The following is a 20,961-nucleotide window of genomic DNA, read 5'->3' as shown; positions in this document are numbered from 1 at the left end:
AATCCAAATGAATCAGGAAAATATTGGCGAGTGGATAAGGATGAAAAAAATAAAGTCAAAGTGCGTCCGAGTTCCGACAAGTTGAAAGAATAACGTTTTTTGGGCGACGTGTAAATATGCGTGAGAGGTTATTGAATTTAACAATGATTTACGGATATCATATTATTGTTTATTAAATTAAAGTTCTAATAATAAAAACATTGATATATATAATTCTCTATTTATGCTCCCACTATTTTTGCATTTTTCCGGTCTAAAGTCATGTAGTTCATTATATAACTTGTATATTATATTTATGCTTAAAAATTTTTTAGTTCTTATTTTTGAATGGTAATCCTAATAGACATGCGCGCAATAAATTATAAACGCCAGACTTGATATTAAGCGTTAATAAAACGTTTATAAATCCTTTCTCTACTTTGTAAAGTTCATTCCTAGTGTTTTCAACGGATTCTAATCCTTTTAAGACTAGTCTGGTAACTAATCCTCCAGAGTCATATCCATGATATCCACTCTTGATGCATACACAACCACTTTAATTTGAATTATTTCAATCTGCATATTTTAATTTCCATTAAAAATATCATTTAAGTCTTATGCAAATTTTGATAAACTTAATTGAAGTATCAATCATAAATAAATGATCCATTATAATTATCAAATGAGAAAAGGTTGTTATGTAGTGTTAATGGATTGTTTACACGTTTTTATTATATGTGGATGGGGATATAATTTGTTTTTATCTTTAGACCAAACTGTTGTCTTGGTTGCATACTAAAACAATTTTTATTGGACTAATGCATTAATTACAGTATTAAATTAGATTTTGGTTGGTTTTAATAACATTACCTTAGACCTTAGAGGATAATTAAAAAAAGTTTTTTTTGTTTAATACTCGACCTTTGCTAGTGGAATCTATTCCAAAATATAACTCTGATATCTATATTGTACAAACTATTGTTAACTAAATATCATCTTCTCTGGCAAACTACTAAAAGCATTGCGCTTTAGTATTGCGCAAACGGTCCTTATAAGCACTCAATTTTCAAAATTCTCCAGTTTCCTTGTATTATACGACAATATAACTTCCCGAAGCAGAAACATTTTCATAAATAGGACCATTTGACTTTACTTTGTAAATGTTCGAATCAGAATCAATACCCTCTCGAAATCTAGTCTAGGACGAGACTAATCCCATAAGATCTAATCCCGTAGAAGATGTTATCCGACAGTCGTATTGATGCACGTGCGAATGTTTTGATCCAAGTTTGTGTTTTGTTCATATACGACCTCTTTATAGCCCGAATACCATGGATACGGAAACGTTATCAGTTTATCACTTCGTTTTATATGTACTGCAAGTTCTCAAACTATTTCTCATCATTTTATAAATTTCCGAAATTCCAAAAAACATTCTGGATTTGAGGGCGAATTTGAATAAATTAATTTTTATTTCATTATTTTGTTTATTCATGAGCATTCTTTTTATCTATCTTAATTATTCTTAAGAACTTACTTAATCCAAAAATACTTAAAGATTTATCAAACACAAGACAACTATTAGAGAGTAGATTTGAGAAATTGCAATATAGAGTTGAATTTTTTTAATTTTGATTAAAATCATATTATTGAAACTTCATCTATTTAACAAATGTTTGAAGTATCATGCCTATAATTTTATTTAATATAGTTTCGAAATGTTCATTCCTTGATTTGAAAAATGAAATTCCTTCTTATTGTTGTTATTATCATTTTAGTAAAATGATTTTACACATTAAATGTAAATCAACAACTTGGTTATCAATATTTTGAATGATATCATTTTAATCACGTTATTAATTTAGTTAATTTATAACAAATTATGAGTGGTAGTTTTTCAATATTGGATAAGAATAAGGGAAGGGCGTTTTTGAAAATTTTGTTTACATTTTTCTATGATTTTTCTTCGAAAACAATATAAATTAAGAAATCCTTAAGCTGTAATATTATTCTCTATGTTGTTATTTTTTAGGAATCCCAATGGTGTACTTATTTTGAACATCTATTTTGATGTATTTGAAGGCAGTGTAATGATTGCTCTGTCTTATAATGATAAAGGGCTATTTTATTAAAAAAAAAACTGTGTAACATTATGATTTGTATTTTTAAATAAAATGAATATTACTGCTGTTTGATATCAGATTGTCTCAAACGTGGATTTGAACCCGGAACACGTTATTAAAAAGCCGGTAGCTTACTGAACAGTGAACACTAACCAAATTTTTTTTTATTATGAGAAAATATAATGAAGATTTCAATGTCAACATTGAAAATTTACTTATTAAAAGCTTTTAAAATGTTATCTTTGGTTTTAATAAAATACAATAGAGTTTCTTATGGGACTAAAAAATAAGCTTTTATACTATGCTCAGACTTTGGAATCGAGAATTAATATTTTTTATCAACTCTATAACTGAATGATATATTATTTAATTATAGTTGTTTAAGAATAATAATATTGCTATAGAAGTGTTCTTGCGCGTAAAGATATACCTAACTAACATAGTAAAATTATTGAGCATTTAAGGTCATTATTAGTTTAAATTATTATTAGATATCATTATTAGTTTCATATGTAACAAGCAGAAATGCAAAGAAAAATTTAATCAGTAAAAGGCAAGAAGATGTTCTGACTAAAAACATTACATATATATAATGGGGGAGTTGCTAACCAGAGTGGACTATCCAAATATAAGAGAACCACATCAAACCGTGTCAAGAAAAATTGTAAATGTCCTATATTATCTCCTTGTAGTTTAGATACTACTTACCATTTATCTTTACATTATTTTACTTGTTTTCAAGTCCACTCTGCGACAATGGGGCTTTACTTTCGAGTCTTCTCACTAGTCTCTTTCGTAAAACGTGAAATAAATTTAGAGCCATAACAGATTTTATGCTGCCTTTTAGCGACAGATATAAATATTATGTTTACTCCAGTTTGTTAACATTATTTAGTAAAAAAACTCATCATATCAAAGTTAATCTGATGGGACAACTTCTCCTTCATTTTTTCAAAGGTATTTTTGTGGAAAGTCACTCCAAATCATTGGAGATGCAGAAAATCGCAGTAATTTGCATTTATGAACTCGCATAAACAGATGATAAAATTTTTAGATTTAGTAAAAAAAACTCATCATATCAAAGTTAATCCGATGGGACAACTTCTCCTTCATTTTTTCAAGGGTATTTTTGTGGAAAGTCACTCCAAATCATTGGAGATGCAGAAAATCGCAGTAATTTGCACTTATGAACTCGCATAAACAGATGATAAATATACCAAATAATTCCAATATATCATTTTCCCACAGTTTAAGTTTCTCAGATCGTCCTATAACTTGTCTGCGTCGGGAGTCCGTCGTACCTTTTCGAGGTCGAAGTCGCGTAGTTTGAGTTAGGTTCGCCTGACTCTGTCATTTCGTTTCGCGCGCGTTTTCGTTTTGACGACCTACCCCAAAAGTCGTAAACGCCCCGACGTTCAAGGAAACATATATACTGGCGGAGCAGACAACTGACGGGGTGTTGAACGATCAACGTTTGCATCTATAAAACGTACGAAAATAATATAAAGTTGATTCGATTCCGATGCCGATGCCGTATACTTATTTAGCAAGTTCCCATTTTATATAGGGTTTGGGTAAATGACTGATGTAATTTAAATTTGGGTTTTTATTAGATGCTAAAATTTTTCTATGCGTGACAGAGCAGATTGATGATTTGACACAAACATCCTCTATCTACAATAGATAGTATTTAGAAATTTCTTAAAAATCAAAAAAAATGTGCAAAAATATTTTATATATATATATATATATATATCATAATTGAAATATTTCCGCAATCATTAACTTATCTTTTCAAATTGTTGTTTATGTACAATTATCAAATGTTATTGATTTAATATGCGATGTTGATTAACAAATTTTTCAAATTCATTAAAAACTACGCTGCATTTGGCACTTCTTCGTCGTCTAAATATTGCATATGCAAATTATTTTCTTTCTATAAAGTAAGCACTTTCTTATGTGACCTCTTTGTGAACTTCATGTTTATATTATTACGGCATCTACATATTACATAACATGTTGCTTATCGTTGAAAATTTTTGTAAATCATCATTTTAATTGAATTGTATTTGATATCTTTATTTACACAAATTCTAGAGGTTTATATAAGAAAATATCATGAACACTTTAAAAATGCATTTGATCAAAAGCGATTTTCTAAGATGTCTCTCGTAGAGCGTTTATTATAGAGCAAAGTATTAATCGTTTTTGCTTACGGAGTAAAAGTTATTCATGACTTTATTTTGTATTTTCTCAATATATAGAAGAAAATCGATTCCTAACCCATGTCAATTTACTTTATCCATGTCTCCAGTTCGAAGTGACGGATCCGAGGAAACCCATAATTTTCTCAAGACAAAGTTGGAATACAGTTTGCTAGTCACCTACATGTTTTGTTCCGAAGTCGGTTAAACGTTTTCTGTCAATATGTGAAGTTCACACATTTTAAAAAATGCAAGAATTCAAAATCGAACCAGATAAGCCGGAGACAAAATATTTTCAAGGCTTCTTGATAAGTCACGTACGGAGAGTCTCAGGGATTTAACGGCTTTGTGTCTGATGCAAAGAGAACCATTGAAAGGTTTTCTTGTTTCTTATCGGTGATACGGTTAAGTCGTGCCCAATTTTCAATATTTTTCATACTTTATCAGAAGAGAATATCTTTACAATTAGTTTGGAACGTGATCTGTGGAAATTTCGAGAACGAGGACACACATTATTTACAGTTTACAATAGAAATAATAATAATGCAAGGTAAAATATTGGTTATTGCAAAGATTCATTTAAATATAGGTGCTATGATTTGCTACATTTATAATATTTTTTTATATTTGAACATTCATTAGAACTGTTGTGAAGTACATTGTTCAATCTGGTGTTTCTAGAAGGCAACCTAGTGGTTGATCATTGGCCATGGCCAGTTCCAAAAAAAATTTATATAGGTTTCTTTTACAATTCGACTCTGTTGTGCATTATACAATCTTCATATGAATAACTTATATCTCGAACAACGTCTACCCATTCTTATGCTTGAGTTACTTCTTACTGTTTCAACTTATTCAATTTTCTTCTGAATGCAATACTAATATTTTGGAGCAATATATTGTAATATCCTTTTATTACCAATATTCTCTTAAGAATATACTAAGTTTTATGTTTAATAATATTCGGGATTATCCGTATGGCCGATCTTTTAGTTTATGGTAAGGAATAGAATATCAGGAGGTTTATTATGTACTTCAGTTTTGAGGTAGAGCAATCTTCTATACAATGCAGGTATATTGAGCGTTTCGCATCAAAAGTTATATTCAGTTGCAAGTTTCAACAGTTTATCGAATGCATTAAAGATATAATTCATTCCTGGTTGAATTTTAATTAAGTTTATTTATTATGTAATTTAAATAAAATTATGTTTAATTTCACCATTGGCGATCCATATATTTCGGATGTTGTTTATATATTTTATGAAATAATTTAAAAATTTTTGTTGTGGATGCTCTTTATTTTTTGGCTTAGCAGAAACTAGATAAAATTTATTATAATTTTATATAAACTTTATTAGAGACTAGTATTAAAATTTTAAATAAAATTAATTGCAAAGCGCTTTTATGTATTTTAGTGATTGACGATATTTGGATTCAGGACAATTTTTTTGAATAATTTGAGAATTTTGTTCTAAGTGCTCTTTTATTCTTAGTTTAATACAAACTAGATAAAATTTAATACTAAATAAAATTTTATATATATTCGGTAAGTAAAAATTTAAATAAAACTATATGCAACGCGCTTTTATGTATTTTTCCTATAGGCGATATATGGATTCCGGATAATTTTTCACATTTCGTTAAGTAATACAAAAATTTTGTTCCGGATGCTCTTTTATTTCTAGCTTGAGCAGAAACTCAATAAAATTCCATATCTATTTTTGAATAATATTTTAATAATAATTAAGAAAGTTACTGTAACTTTGTAGGACAATCTGAGTATTCTGTGAGGCAATGCAAGAAACCTGACATCAAATTACCTAGTGTATCGGTACACTAATTCCGGATAATTTACTCCTAAAAAAAATATTTATGTCCCTGGTTTTTACGACCATTTCATTTTGTACTGACTTGATTTTTCTTGTTTGATATGTTCTTGCAATCACTTCCCAAAAGGTGTCCAGAACCGACAACTCTAACTATGATCGACGTGGCATTCAAACGACCGTATCAGTTTTAGTTCGCGAAACTACGTAAGTTTTTTGATGTCTTCGGTATTATTCCATTTTATTATTCATTTTAAGAGAAGCTGGAAAACTTTTACAAAGCGCCAATATAAAAGTTTTAGAACAGACTGTAATTTACTGTGCTCTAATGTCGGAAAACTATAAATTTTGACGGAGTAAAACAGAAAAAAACGCAGGACATAAAAGTGTTCACGTCATAATTATTGATTAAGATATATAAAGAACTTCAATTAAAGTAGGAAACTTTTGGAACGCTGTTTTTATTATGAATGGGAAAAAATTTAATTTAAGAGAACAATATGTTGCGCTTGTAAAATTATTCCTAATCCCATCACACTAGAAGGCAGGGATTTTACAAAAACCGACATTTCAGAAAACCGGTTTTCGAATTTTATTTTTACTAAAAAACCGGTTTTAACCGGTTTTTGAATTTTATATAAAAAATAAATTTTTGCTCGAATATTCTGTAATTTATCCGCAAATTTAGTGTATTTAGAGCAGTATTTGACTGAATTTTTTATTGTTCAATTTTATAGATAGTAAACAAAATTATTTTAATTTTAATTAGTAGAACTAAAAAATAATAGTTTATCTTGATTAAATAACTTTGAAAATAATTATTCGTTATTCATGCATCATTTTCATATATAAGAATGAAAATATTTTTATGATAGTGAAAGGAAATTTTTCGAATAAATAAAAATAATACATTTTTAAATTAAAAAAATCATTAAATTAAAATAAAATAAAAAATAAAAAAATACCAATTATAGTTTTAGAAACAATTAAGCTAAACTCGGGTATTGTCTGTTCCGAACAATTTTAATTAATTAATTTTAAACATTTTAATTGTTTTTTTGTTAAATAAAATATGATTCAGAAAAATTGAGAACGTCTATAGAATTGCTACTTGGATGTCCTTTGTCTACTCACAAAATTTCCTGAAATAGAAAATACTCTCATACTTGCGACCAAATTATGCTTAATTGTTTTTGAAGTCTGATACAATAATTCTAAGTTTTCGGTTCTTTGTGGCTTCTAGGGTTTAGAACTCTTTTTCTAAGTTAGAGTAGAGGAAGTTACTTCTTCAAGAAGTCACACTGATTTAAATTAATATATGCACTGGTATAAAAATCTAAATTAATATATACAAAACCTTTCTGGGAACCATTGCAGACTGATAATATATGAAATGCTTTTGAATCGATATGATTTCAAAAATCAAAACGCTTTCATCTATATTTTATATTTGGTTACATTTGTCATTTTTCACATATACAGTAAAAACCGACTTTTTTCGCTTAAAACCGGTTTTCGAATTCTATAAATTTCGACAAAAAATCGGTTTTTAAAACCGGTTTTGAAAACCGACAAACCCTACTAGAAGGTAATAAAAAATATGAAACCTAAACATATCACGGCTTTGAAATGTTTGTAATGCAGTACTTGATAAAATAAAGTTAGCGAAAAAATTTTCTAGCACTTAAAATAAATTTATTATAGATGTATTGAAAGTAGTACATCATAGGAACCCTGACATAAAGTCCATTCCTCCTGCAGAGATACATACGAAATTTAATTTCCATGTGCACTATGATTAAGTTTTATTTTATAATATGATTCAAGCAGCAAAATGTTGAGCTTGTCCCTTCTCATATACATAAAAGTAAACTTGTTATATTTAGAGTTGTTACGGTACGAAAGCCGTTTGATTTCTAAATAAATACATATGCCTAAGTGGCCGTCGCAACATGCTCAACACGGCGAATCTCGCTTTACCATAAAGAATGTAAAAAAAACACAATTTATTTATATTTGACGTTTCTCATAGCCTGGCCTCTATGTCAGGCTGTATGTAATGTTATATACAGAGGTGCAATTTAGAAAAGAAAATTCTTGTTCAACATATAAATGGATAAAGGATTCGATTTTTAGCTGAAGAAACTGGTGGACTTTGTCTTTCTTTCAAATCTACCTGACTTTTTAAAATTTTAATTTATTGGCCTCCACTTATACCAACATTGCATTTTTATAGGTACCAACAACATTGCATTTTTATATTCTGTACCATCTTTCAAATATGCTCTATACTATCTTCTATGAATTTTTTTTTGTTCTTTAAATTTTCTTCTAAGTCTGATTTTCTCCAATTTTAATTTTGGTTTCCTTCTTACTTGCATTTTTATGCAATTTTAAATTAACTATTCAAACTCTATTTTAATTTTAACTCAACAATTCAAATTTTATGTCACTGGTGTTTGAGTCAGACATGTTACTGACTGAGCTATTCCTGCCACAAATCCACCTGTTAAACTTGTAAAAATTATTGAATTGAATCACGATTCATAAGTAAAGAGTTCTATTAAAAAAATATATGGATTTTTTGTTATCAGAAATCAGAACGAGTTTTACATATATTTTTCAATTGCTCTCAAAAATATAAAATACAATCATTATTTCATGTTGATCTGAAATTACTATAATGATCTCTTTTTCCAAATTGTATTCTTTTTAACTAATATATAAATATATAAAATTACGTAAACCATAGATTGATATTTATTCTATTAATTCTATGTTAATAAAATCTGCATTACAAGTCCATGTAAATACTTCACGTTTCAATTTCTTAACATATTTAATGAACTAAAATATAAGGTAGTTACTGTCAGATACTGCAAATATATTAATTAAGGACATTGTGTAACTTGGAAATAATTTATTAGTAATTTAACTCTAACGCAGAAATTATACAAATAATATAGTATATACATTATGTACCGAAGTCGTGATTACTGAGGTTGAGATATTTTATAGCAAATACAGTGCTAAATATTTACGTTAATAAATGAATAAATAAATAAAAAATAAATACGTTGCAAAAAAACATTTTGTGTTGTTGGAGTTATTCAAAATTATGTAATATTAATCTTGAAAATGTGAAAATTAATATTTTTAACCGTTTTATATTTTTTAGATCATACATGCGTATATGTACTGCCGGAAGGGTTGGATTTGATTAAATTTTGTGCTTTTGCAATTATACAAATATTGCCTCATTTTAAATTATTTATCAACACAAACATACATATCAATGGGTTAACTATATTTTAATCATAACATAACATATTGTCATTCATAGTTACTAAATATTTTATGCATTTTTTAAAACAGATTGTAATTGAATCTTAAGAAACAAAAAAAAAAATAAATTATGAATGACATTTCTTAAAAATATATTGAGCTATCGTTTCAAAAATTATTTTCTTGTAATATCTGACCAATTCTAATCTTGGTTTTCTTTTTACTTCTTATTTTATCATCATTTTCATCACCATCTTCCTCAATTTATTCTTGATTTTCTTTTCATATCCTCTTTTTTTTCTAAATCTGATTTTTTCCAATTAGCCAATTGCCAACTTTTATTAAAGTATAAAGAACATTTATTCTTATTAAGAGACCTTTTATTAAACCAATCTCTTGCGAAAATTCTTGCTAATTTCGCCTAAGCCAATGCAATCGATCATACAAAGTCAATAGGCATTCATGCATTTAAATCTTTGAATAATTATAGATGTTTATTGCTTTTGGTAAATCAAGAAAGTTTATATTTCATCTAATATAGTAAATATTAGATAAGATTTACTATAAATTACAAGACTCTATATAAAGTTAAAATTTTAAGTTTAAATTTTATTACAATTATTATTATTATTTGATCAAATTAGATTTATATATCTATTATATTCTGTAAAATCCTGAATGATTTTTTATGGATCCCTGCATAGCACTAGAAGGATTTTTAAAGTAAAACTTCTTTAGGCGCGCCAAGGGAGTAAATCTGTACAAATGCAAGGGACAACTGTTTGTCATTCGATCTCAATGAAATCATTTCTATACGGGTCGATTGTGATTAGACGTCGTGTCGAGTGAATAGAGATCTGTCGTTGTATGCGTACCGACATCAACCAGGAAATCGGAATGTCATTAGATTTTAAGGTTACATCGTAATATGAATCTTTATTTAATAAATAACGCTTGAATCAGAAGAATAGTTTACCCCGTCCCCCGTAAATAATTATAATGAAAATGAAACGTTTGTGCCGTGTAGGAAACGTATGTTTAATTTTATTATAAATAACTTAGAAATTTAATTACAATGGTAGAGAATTAAGTAAAGTACTGTGAACTAAAGAATCGGTTTCCGTGCGTATTGATAATTCCAAACCCAAAGAATTTTTAGATACATAGAATTTGAGTTTGTATATTTATGTATTTAGAAATGAGATGTTTTTCTGCCATTTACATTAATTATTCCTTTCACGAAAATTTTTTCCTATACAATATGTCATATCGAATAAAATTTTCGTCCAAAAAAGGCCATCCTTGTTAAAATTCGCAAATGAGCGACAACTGCTATTACGAAAGTGGCCGTCCTCGAGCCGATATGAAATCGAGACAACAAGCAAGCAAAGGCAATCGACGGCAATCGACGGCCTCAGGAAATACAAATCAATATATGCGAACACTCACGTATCGAATCCGAACGTTAGGCATAAGCATGCAATTCCTACACTAAACACAACTCTGACATACTCGTATATGGCATTCGTCTGTTGTTCTTCTTGAATTGAGCACTGCATAGAGAAATATTGAATCAAATGTGTCCGGACACTTTTTTTGTCGACATCTCACGTTTACTACTACTTTGTTTATTGGAGGGAGATTCTTCGCATTTCCTACAACTCCGAGGAGGATAAACACTTCAATTTTTGTGGTCGCGACTAAATCATTCCAACATCCCTAAATAAATGTTTAGAAATCTTATAATTCTAAACTGAAATTATAAGAATTATAACTATACCTTTTACCATATTTGAGAAAAATAATATTTACAAATATAGGAGAAACATTGGCTAAAATTTGCCTTGACATCTCACGTGTTGCTTCGGTCATTCAAGAGAGATCCTTAGAATTACCTGCAAATCTGCCCGTAGAAGAAATAAACTTTGACTTTGGTGGTCAAAAATTAATGAATACAATTTCCAAAATTAAAACCATAATAATATGAACATTTTTTTAGAGTGAAATATTGAATAAAATGTGCCAAGACCCTTTTTTATGCATATCATGTACTAATTTGTTTATTTGATTTTTTATTTTTCTTACAACCTGTTCTTCGACTTTTTGTGGTCGTAGATTCTTCCAACTTTTAGATTAGAGCTAGCAAAATATTACTTTCATAAATATTGGATAAAATGTGCCATCAAGACCTTTTTTTAGGCATTTAATTTCCTAATTTGTTTTTTGGATTCTTTATTTTTTCTACAGCCTGGTTCTTCGACATTTATGGTTATTGATTCTTCCAACTTTTAAATTAGAACTAGCAAAATATTACTTTCATAAATATTGGATAAAATGTGCCATCAAGACCTTTTTTTAGGCATCTCATGTGCTAATTTGTTTATTGAATTCTTTATTTTTTATACAGCCTGGTTCTCTGACTTTTGTAGTTATTGATTCTTCCATCTTTTAAATTAGAATTAGCAAAAATATTACTTTCATAAATGTATTTGAAAAAACAACTAGTGGGGTGGGTGGCATCGTGCCTTAAGGCAAATTGCTGGAACTTCCCGTACCGTAACGAAACGTTCGAGGAATATTGAATGTTTTCAAATAGATTATTATAAATATTGTATTATTGTCTAATATTTATAATAATTATATAAACTGAATTGCAGAATTGAAATTATTTGTTTAAAGTATATTAGAACTATAGTCAGAATTAAAAATAAAATCTGAATTATTTTCGATATACAAAAAATTAAAAAAAAAAAAAAAAAAAAAAAAAAAAAAAATGGTACAATTTTTTTTTTTCCAAAATTAATTATTTTGTTAAGACAAGCAGAAAGTTCTTTGAATCAATTGAATCGGACGCTTAGTTCTCCCAAAACTGCCATTTTTTGTACATTTAGCTCTGTATCTCCGAATGGCTGGGCCTGCCTTTGCGAAAAACTAATAACCCTTTCTCCAAATCATTACTAATGGAATGTTTTTTAGATCATTCAAATCGGATGCTCCGTTCTCTCAAAAACTCGATTTCTATTTTCTGCACTCTTTGCTCCTTATCTCCGTAACTGCTCGACCTGTCTTTGCCAAAAACTAATCAGCTCTTCTCCTTATTAATAGGAATCGAATGTTTTTTAAACCATTCAAATCGGTTGATCCGTACGCCCGAAAACGTGGACGAAAATTTGTATCCATACATACATACACACACACACACACACACACACACACACACACACACACACACATCCATTTTTTCTGAGGTATGCCAAAACGTTCAGAAACCTTCAAAACGTCGAGAAATGTAAAAATTTTCAATTCCGATTTTCGGCCCATTACAATAACTTACCCTACGGGAAGTTAAAAATAGGAGAGGTGAGAAATATTAAATAAAATTTGATTGGAGAAAGATTTTTCAAATTACCTATTTCCTCGTAGAAACTTTGGTGGTTGTGGTCAAAAATGAATCATTCCGATTTTTTAAATTAACAACTCTAGCATTTTTACTAAGATTTTTGTCCATAAATTCGATTTTTAGTTTCTCATATTTCGGATAAATTATCACGATCATCGGTATTTCAATCTTGACCAAGTTTTCTTATGATTATCATAGTAGTTGAATGTAAAAATATAATATTTTTAAATTTCTATGTTGAATTTGAATTTCATAGTTTCAGATGCGCTTCAAAAAGCTCCAATTCGAAGTATTGCCCCAGAGAACACAGTATTGGGTAAATATTCAACCTTATATTACTTAACCATATTAGGCTTATACTAAATTAGACTTACTATTGCTAAGTTGGATTTTAGTGATATTTCAAAACTTATAATAATTGATGATATATGTTTTTTATACGGTCATTAGTTGCCTTTCTGAGGATGCAAAACTTTTCTATGTTAAGAAATAAATTACAAATTTTTTTACCAAATGTGCTTTCATCCCTTGAGACTTCAGTAGTACGTATTTATTTAATACCTCTATTGTTTGGATTGGATTGGAACAGTTTGTAATTTATCACTTCTAATCTTGGAGTTCATCTACTGCTTGGTGGGTTTTAATCATTCTTCTTAGAATAGTTAGAAATAGCCCATTTTATATGTGAACATTGATTAATCCTAATTGAGAACGTTAATGAAGTTGCAAATATGCATCACTTCCTTGTTTTTAGGGACTTGTTGATAATTCAAGAAACCCAAATTTATGTACTTGTTTTTTTCTCATTTTTATCGAACCACGATGAGCTTTTTTTAAAGAAAACTTATATTTGGAACGTGAACAAGTTAAGTATTTTCAATTAATAATAGTAAATTTTTTTTACGAACTTGTTAACGTAACCAAAGTTGTCTGTTGCTCCTTCTTTGTCTTCATTTTTATCAAACACTATAAATTTTATGTAAAAATTATTGTATTTGAAATACGTTACTTGAATCTGGACAATTTAAATATTTTCAAACAGTTTTGCAACTGTTGTTATATTGGCGAACGTTTTCAATACATTTTTTTTTCATATTACTACATAAAATTATTTCTATTTTCGTAAATATTTTACATTTATAAAAATTTGAGAAAAAATAAAAAAAATAGGAAACAAAAAGTGTATGCGTGACTCTTAACACGTATCGTCTTGCAAATCGCGATCTGTGATGATCGAGTGCGGGCGAATTGTGAATAATGAAACACTGTAAATTCTGTGCGCTTGCGGTCGTTTGCTAAATACAGAAATTGCTGATATGGTGTCACTAAGATATCGAAACCATTTGTATCGAACACTCTGCACATCGTAATAGATAAATACCTAGAATCTATTCCTTTACTCCTGGATATACAACACCAAAGATGAACTCCAAACATCTAACGCCAATCAACGTTGAATTCTATATTTTATGATGTACCACTTTCTGAGCTAGTAATGTTAATAATTATAGAAGATGGAATTTGTGAATATAAATGATTATGTTAAAGTAATAATCTACTAAAGAGTTACTATAATAATAATGATATGGTGTCCTGTTTTTCATCACAGTGCTCTAGATGATGAAGTAGAACAGCTGATGAACAATGTATGAGTTAGGTTTTGAGTATTACTCCAATAAGACAACTAGCTGATTTTATAGGGAAATAGTAGTAGTAGGAATAAAAGACAGTTTAGGAATAAATGTTGAGTGACACTTGTCAGGAACTTAATCTACATATATTTTACAAATCGGGCTAACGTGAGATACGATGAGGATACGATGTTTCTCACTAAATTATGTTGCAAATCTAGAATAAACATAAAATTTATATATGTCATTAAATGGTAGCAATAAATTTGATCTGGCTCTAAAATTGCTCCACGTTTCATAAAAACCTATTTAAAACATACCAAATTTTTCGACACGATTTAAATGCGTTTAGCTATATTTGGCACGGCCCACTCTGGCTCCCAACTCCGCATTTGTGGTGTTATAATTCTTTTATAATATCGATCATCTATCGATTATTCACCTCACTAGTCTTCGAATAGAAATCATCATCGAAACCGCTATCTGTGCGGCATGTCCCTCGGTTATGGATCGTCCTCGGGCTTCGTTGGCGGAATTTCTAAATAGAAGACAACGGACTCTGTCCGTTTTGTCGTCAAACGTTGTTTGTTTCGATATAACTTTTGTATCCTTGTTGCAGCCGAATTACTAGATTACATTTGTCAGTTCAAGTATTCACAGTTCAACTCCAGATTGTCTTGGAACTTAACCTTTGGACGAAGCTTTGATAAAAACTACCTCTACATTGAATCTAGACTAACCCTCAGACGAAGCTTTCATGCACTCCATGGATAGTGTTCCATAGAGTGCATGAAAAAAGCTTCGTCTGAGGGTTAAGTCTAGATTAAGGTAATTCAATGTGTATATTAAATTCTAAATATTTTTTGATAAATTTAAATATGATAATAATGCTGCTGATTTGATATTGTTACAAATCTATTCGAAATTTCTCGGCTCAATTTTAAAAATTATGGCAAACATTTGCAATTTATTACTTTGATCTTGCCACTTATTAGATAATTATATACTTATAATAATTTCTTCAAATTATTGTAACTGATTATACTTATATCTGACTTTTATTATGATATATAACGTAAAATCTCTGAAATATCAAATTCATTTCTCTTACAAGATACAATTTAAAGTTCCAAACATTCGTATGGGATCGATACCTTCAAACTACCCATCGAAGTTTTTTTGTCAAAAATACTTTGTCTGTCCACCCTTCCGAATGTCAGTCAAAATGATCGTGGACGAAATAACATAAGGACTAAAAGTTCATTGTGGAAAAACTATAATATTTTGGCAAAATGACAAATATAGCAATACAATTTAGGAAAAGTGCCTGTCTGCCTGTTTCTGATCGAAGTGGTCGATATATATTTGTATTAATTGATAATAATATTTTAATAACCAACTGCACTAATATTTTTATAACCAATATAGGAATCAATTATATTGCAAATGTTGGCAAAGAAATTGAATTGAATAAAACAATACAAGTAAATTTTGATCTCTATTTAATAATCTTCTAGAAAATGGTTTTGGCGCCCAATTAGTGCACGTGCCACCATTATTTGGTGGCAGCGGTGAAACTACAAGACTCAGTTGTGATATCTTTATTATACATCGAATATGAATCGTGTTCGAATTCAGAATAACGAGATTGAATTTCTTGTCTTCCACCAATATTCTATGTCTTTCGAGAAGAGAAATTCCGAATACCGTTTCTTAATGGATTTATTATACGTAAATAATATTGGCGGATTATTCAATAAGCATGTATTGCCGAGTACTCTGAATAATTTGACATACATACAGAGGATTCGCAATTTCTGAGATATCGTTGACATGGATTAAAACTGTGAAGAAGTAGTGCAGAACTTTATATTGATCAGATAATATACTTATAATTTATTTAAAAAAAACTGATGTTTTTATTAGCATTATATTGAACTTTTTTTTCAATACTTATGTTTTTGAAAATGTGGTGCAAATAATAACGTACCTGAATAGATCTTAACATATAATTTAATAAAGTAGGTATATATTATCGATCCCAGATGCAATTATGTTTGCTGTCTTCAAAGTTATAGTATTTTATAACTTTATAAACTTCATTTGATATTTAAAAACTCGTTTGTTCAACGTATTACCTAATAATTTATCCTTAGTACAGGTTACGATATAAATAAAATTACAAGCTTTATATTTTATAATGAAAGTAAAAAATATCACTGCTGTATATTAACTCAAATATGTGGCATGTGAAATCAGATTAAGTAATGCAATCAATATTTGGGTATTATTATTCAAATTAGGATTTATGTTTTATACAATTCAATGTTTTACTATACTGTTTTTTTATCGAATTTAGAACATTTCACGATCATGTCGTGTGATAAAACAAAATCGATTTTATGCAATTCTAATGTGTGATTATTTCTACTGATAAATTTATTACCTGCATCAAATTTATGGTTAGAAATCTGTTGACAAGTTTGTTAATGATAGTAGTTAAAAAAACTATTGTTACTCAAATTATTTATGTATTTAGAACAATGAAATCAAAGCGATACTCAGAACGTACATACAGAAATTATTTTTTTTATTATTTTTAAATACCTTGGAATTATTGCTCTGGCCACTTAGTTTTATATACATTTGTGAAAACTAGATAAAATTGACTAAAATCTGGTAAAAACTATAGAAGTTTTAGTTTTTTAGTTATAGAACACACCTCGATATTGAAATTTTGAATAATTCGGAGTTGAATTACGGACATTATTGTTTTAATAATTAGCATTATATGCATTTAGACCATTTTTTGCTTTTCTGCAACAAACTTTTGATTTTCACTCCGGATGTTATAATTTTTTTACTTTTTCGAAAACTAGATAAAATTTACTTAAATCTAGTAAAAACAGTTAATTACACTTGGATATTGAAATTTTGAATAATTGATAGTTGAAATGCAGACTTTAGTATTTTGATAATTAGCATTATATAGAATTAGAACATTTTTTTTATAATTTTTTTTAAAAAATAATTTGAATTATTGTTTTGGACTTTATAATTGTTTTACATTTACAAAAACTAGATGCAATTATCTAAAATCTAGCAAGAGCTTTTATATACACTTCAATATAAAAATTTTGTATAAACCATAGTTGAAATGCGGACTTCAGTATTATGGTAATTTGTATTATATGGATTTACACCATTTTTTACTTTTCTGCAAATAACTTTTAATTTTTATTTCGGACATTATAATATTTTTACATTTGTAAAAATTAGATAATTTACTTAAGTCTAGTAAAAACTGTTATATACACTTGGATATTGAAATTTTGAATAATTCGTAGTTGAAATGAGGGCTTAATTATTTTTTTTAGTTCATTACCTTAGATCTAAGGGAATTAGAACATTTTTCACTTCTCTGCGTATAACTTTTGATTTCCATCAGGTACGTTTAATCAACTTTTCCATTAATAATAATTCATATTGACCATTTTTAAAAATCAATTTAACTCGATGATGTCATTTATAATACACATTCTCAAAGTATATCCTAAAATATTTCTGCACATTTTATCTGCAACTCCAGAGTGATTACATCTGAATTGAACACAGTGCCATTGATTCACTTCAACAATTCTATCAATGTTTCATCGGAATCGCAGACAATGAGAACTCGTTGATTCCCAGAATCATTTCTGCTGTTTATTTTCCTAGTTTTAGACAACAGCTCACTTTATACGATCGTTCTGTCCGTGAATCTATGCCCTGAATTGGCGACAACCGATGTTTGTTAAATGCATTGCTTCATCAATAGAAATTAGATTGGTATGTAAATTGATTTCATTTTGAGCAAACTGTTTCTTGGCAGTTGGCGAGACGAGGTAATTTTAACATATATGGAAAATTGTAGTGAAACTATGTACAATGAAGGCTATAATTTAGAAGTCCACGCGTTCATTAAATCTGGATGAAATCCTGTTCTCGAAAAAAGTTAGCTACCGAAACTGCATATGAAAAATTTGAATGAGCAGATGGTATGAGATCGGTCGATTAACTACATAATGTCATTCTGTCAACTAAATTGTTACTATAAAATTGATAAATATAATATCCTAGACTCGATTGGTTACCATTCTGGTTTGATCAAAAGTCCAAGGTTGGTTTATCACTGGGTCTGCCACTTTTATTTTAATTTTTAACTCACAAAGCGTTTTCCGATTACTAATTGATCCAAATGCATTTTCTCCGATAAATTCTCAATTTTAATGACAAAAAGGCGATCGTGTTACATACGTCTGCAAAAGATAATGATTGTGTTTCATTTTAAAATAATTATTAATGTGTTATTATTAGTGGAGATGGAAAGAAATAAGCAATAAGCTTTTAAGTTAATACTTTCGTATTGATTCTTTTGTATTTTTTAATTCGAGCTAAGATATCAAATGTTGCACTTTATTGTGCGAACGGCAATCAAGCGCCATATAAATACGAAGGGAATTAATGCTTTCAGCTGCTCTTCATTATAAAACAGAATGGAAAAATAAATTTCGTATTTTGTTTTATAACTATATCATATTTTTTATTTAAAAATAATTGATTTTATGTCATTTATAAAATTACGAAGCAGACACATTTATTACATGTTATCTATATTTTAGGTATTAGTACTTGAACGTCATTAAACCGTTTCGAGAAATTTGCATTTTTTTTAAATGGCGAATTTAATATAGAAAGTTAATTTTCCAATTAGTTTACATACTACTTGCCATTTATCTTTACATTATTTTACTTGAATTTTTCATTATACAAATGAAGCCCCTTAGTTCAATCTACATTTCCGTAAAACTTGTAACAAATTTTCGAGCCAGGGCCGATTTTCTTTCTGCCATTTAACGACAGATGTAAACTAGTAGTGTATGGCATCGTGCCTTAAAGTAAATTGCTGCTACTTCCCGTACCGTGACGAAATGTTCGAGGAATATTAAATGTTTTCAAATAGATTATTATAAACTCTGTAACATTGTCTAATATTTATAAGAATTATATAAACTGAATTGCAAAGTTAAAAGTATTTATTTAAAGTATTTATGTGTGCTTTTGAACTTCAGCCAGAAATTAAATTAAAATCTGAATTATATACATTTTTTTTTTGTCAACACAAGCGGAAAGTTTTTTGAATCACTCAAATCGGATACTCAGTTGTTTCAAAAACTGCAATTTTTTGTACATTTAGCTCTGTATCTTCGAAATGGCTGAACCTGCCTTTGCCAAAAACTCATCACCATTTCTCCTAATCATTACAAATTGAACGTTTTTTTGGATAATTCAAATCGGGTGCTCCGTTCTCTCAAAAACTCGATTTGTATTTTCTGCACTCTTTGCTCCGTATCTCCGAAACTGCTGGTCCTATCTTTGCCAAAAACTAATCAGCACATTTCCGAATCAATAGAAATCGAATGTTTTTTAAATCATTCAAATCGGTTGATCCGTGCGACCGAAAACGTCACACACACATCAATTTTTCTGAGGTATGCCAAAATGTTCAGAAACCTCTGAAACGTGAAGATATGCAAAAATTTTCATTTTCGATTTCCGGTTCATTACTATAACTTACCGTACGGGAAGTTAATATTATATAACCAGTTTGGCGCATTGTTTAGCATAAAAAAATCACCATATCTTTACTATATCTCAGGTTGCCTCGATTTTTGGAGTGGTCAACTCTAATTAACAACTCCTCATTTTCAAATGAAGCCTGATGATACTACTACTTGACATCAGGCTGTCCAACGTGGGTATTGAACCTGGAATTTTCGATTGGAAGGCTATAATTTTAATCACTAAGCCACAAGGAGGCCTAAGAGTAATCCATATTTAAAAACGAAATTAATAAGATTTGACAAGACCGAAATTCTAGAATCAATTTTACCATTACGCCATTTCTACTTTGCAAAACTACAATATATCTATTTAACTTGTTCTCAGACAGCGCATTTACGGTAACTATCTATAATTTTAAATTTCTTGCTCTTTTGAACGACTGATCGATACAAAGTGTACAAGGCGGTTAAATAATTGTTGCATCATCGAAGCCAACAATTGTATTTGCAAATTACATGGAATACTGTTGCTGATATCATTACATATCAGAAGCAACAATGCGTTACAATTTAGGGAAACCAACCCCAAACATCAAGTTTCCTTTGTGATGCCTGATCAAAGGCTGTCGGAAGGAATGCTTCAAGTTCATTATCAGATACATCAATTTTGGTACGAACTTGGAACTTTTTGAATAATTAATTTTGGAATTTATTACTCGAATAGTAAATGTTTCATATTTACCAATGGGGTAAAATAATTGTTTTTCATATGCATTTTGTTTGTTGATGTTGTTTTTCATCAACTCCAATCAGATGATCAAAAATTTACTTCATCGTTTAGATAACTAAACATTTGTTTCAGTTGTACAAGGCAATTAAGGGGCACAACTAGTGTGAAATTTTCAAA

At 29.0% G+C, this 20,961-nt stretch overlaps 1 protein-coding gene across 2 annotated transcripts in view; it reads left to right on the top strand.

The window, feature by feature from the left end:
* LOC113374063 overlaps nucleotides 1-20,961 on the top strand; it is a 355,272-nt gene that overhangs the window by 53,613 nt on the left and 280,698 nt on the right. Inside the window, exon 2 of one of the 2 annotated variants that reach the window (XM_026614318.1) lies at nucleotides 13,077-13,136. The exons of the other annotated variant lie outside the window; for it this stretch is intronic. The gene's annotated coding sequence lies outside the window, so the exon portion shown is untranslated. The remainder of the gene's footprint in view (nucleotides 1-13,076; nucleotides 13,137-20,961) is intronic. 2 annotated transcript variants of the gene reach the window in all.

Source organism: Ctenocephalides felis, unplaced genomic scaffold (assembly GCF_003426905.1).
Source record: "Ctenocephalides felis isolate EL2017-DRISC unplaced genomic scaffold, ASM342690v1 CF-g0.4_SCAFFOLD_01604, whole genome shotgun sequence".
Taxonomy (NCBI): domain Eukaryota; kingdom Metazoa; phylum Arthropoda; class Insecta; order Siphonaptera; family Pulicidae; genus Ctenocephalides; species Ctenocephalides felis.
Note: the sequence above shows the minus strand (reverse complement) of the source record. Positions and strands in the feature narration are given on the sequence as shown.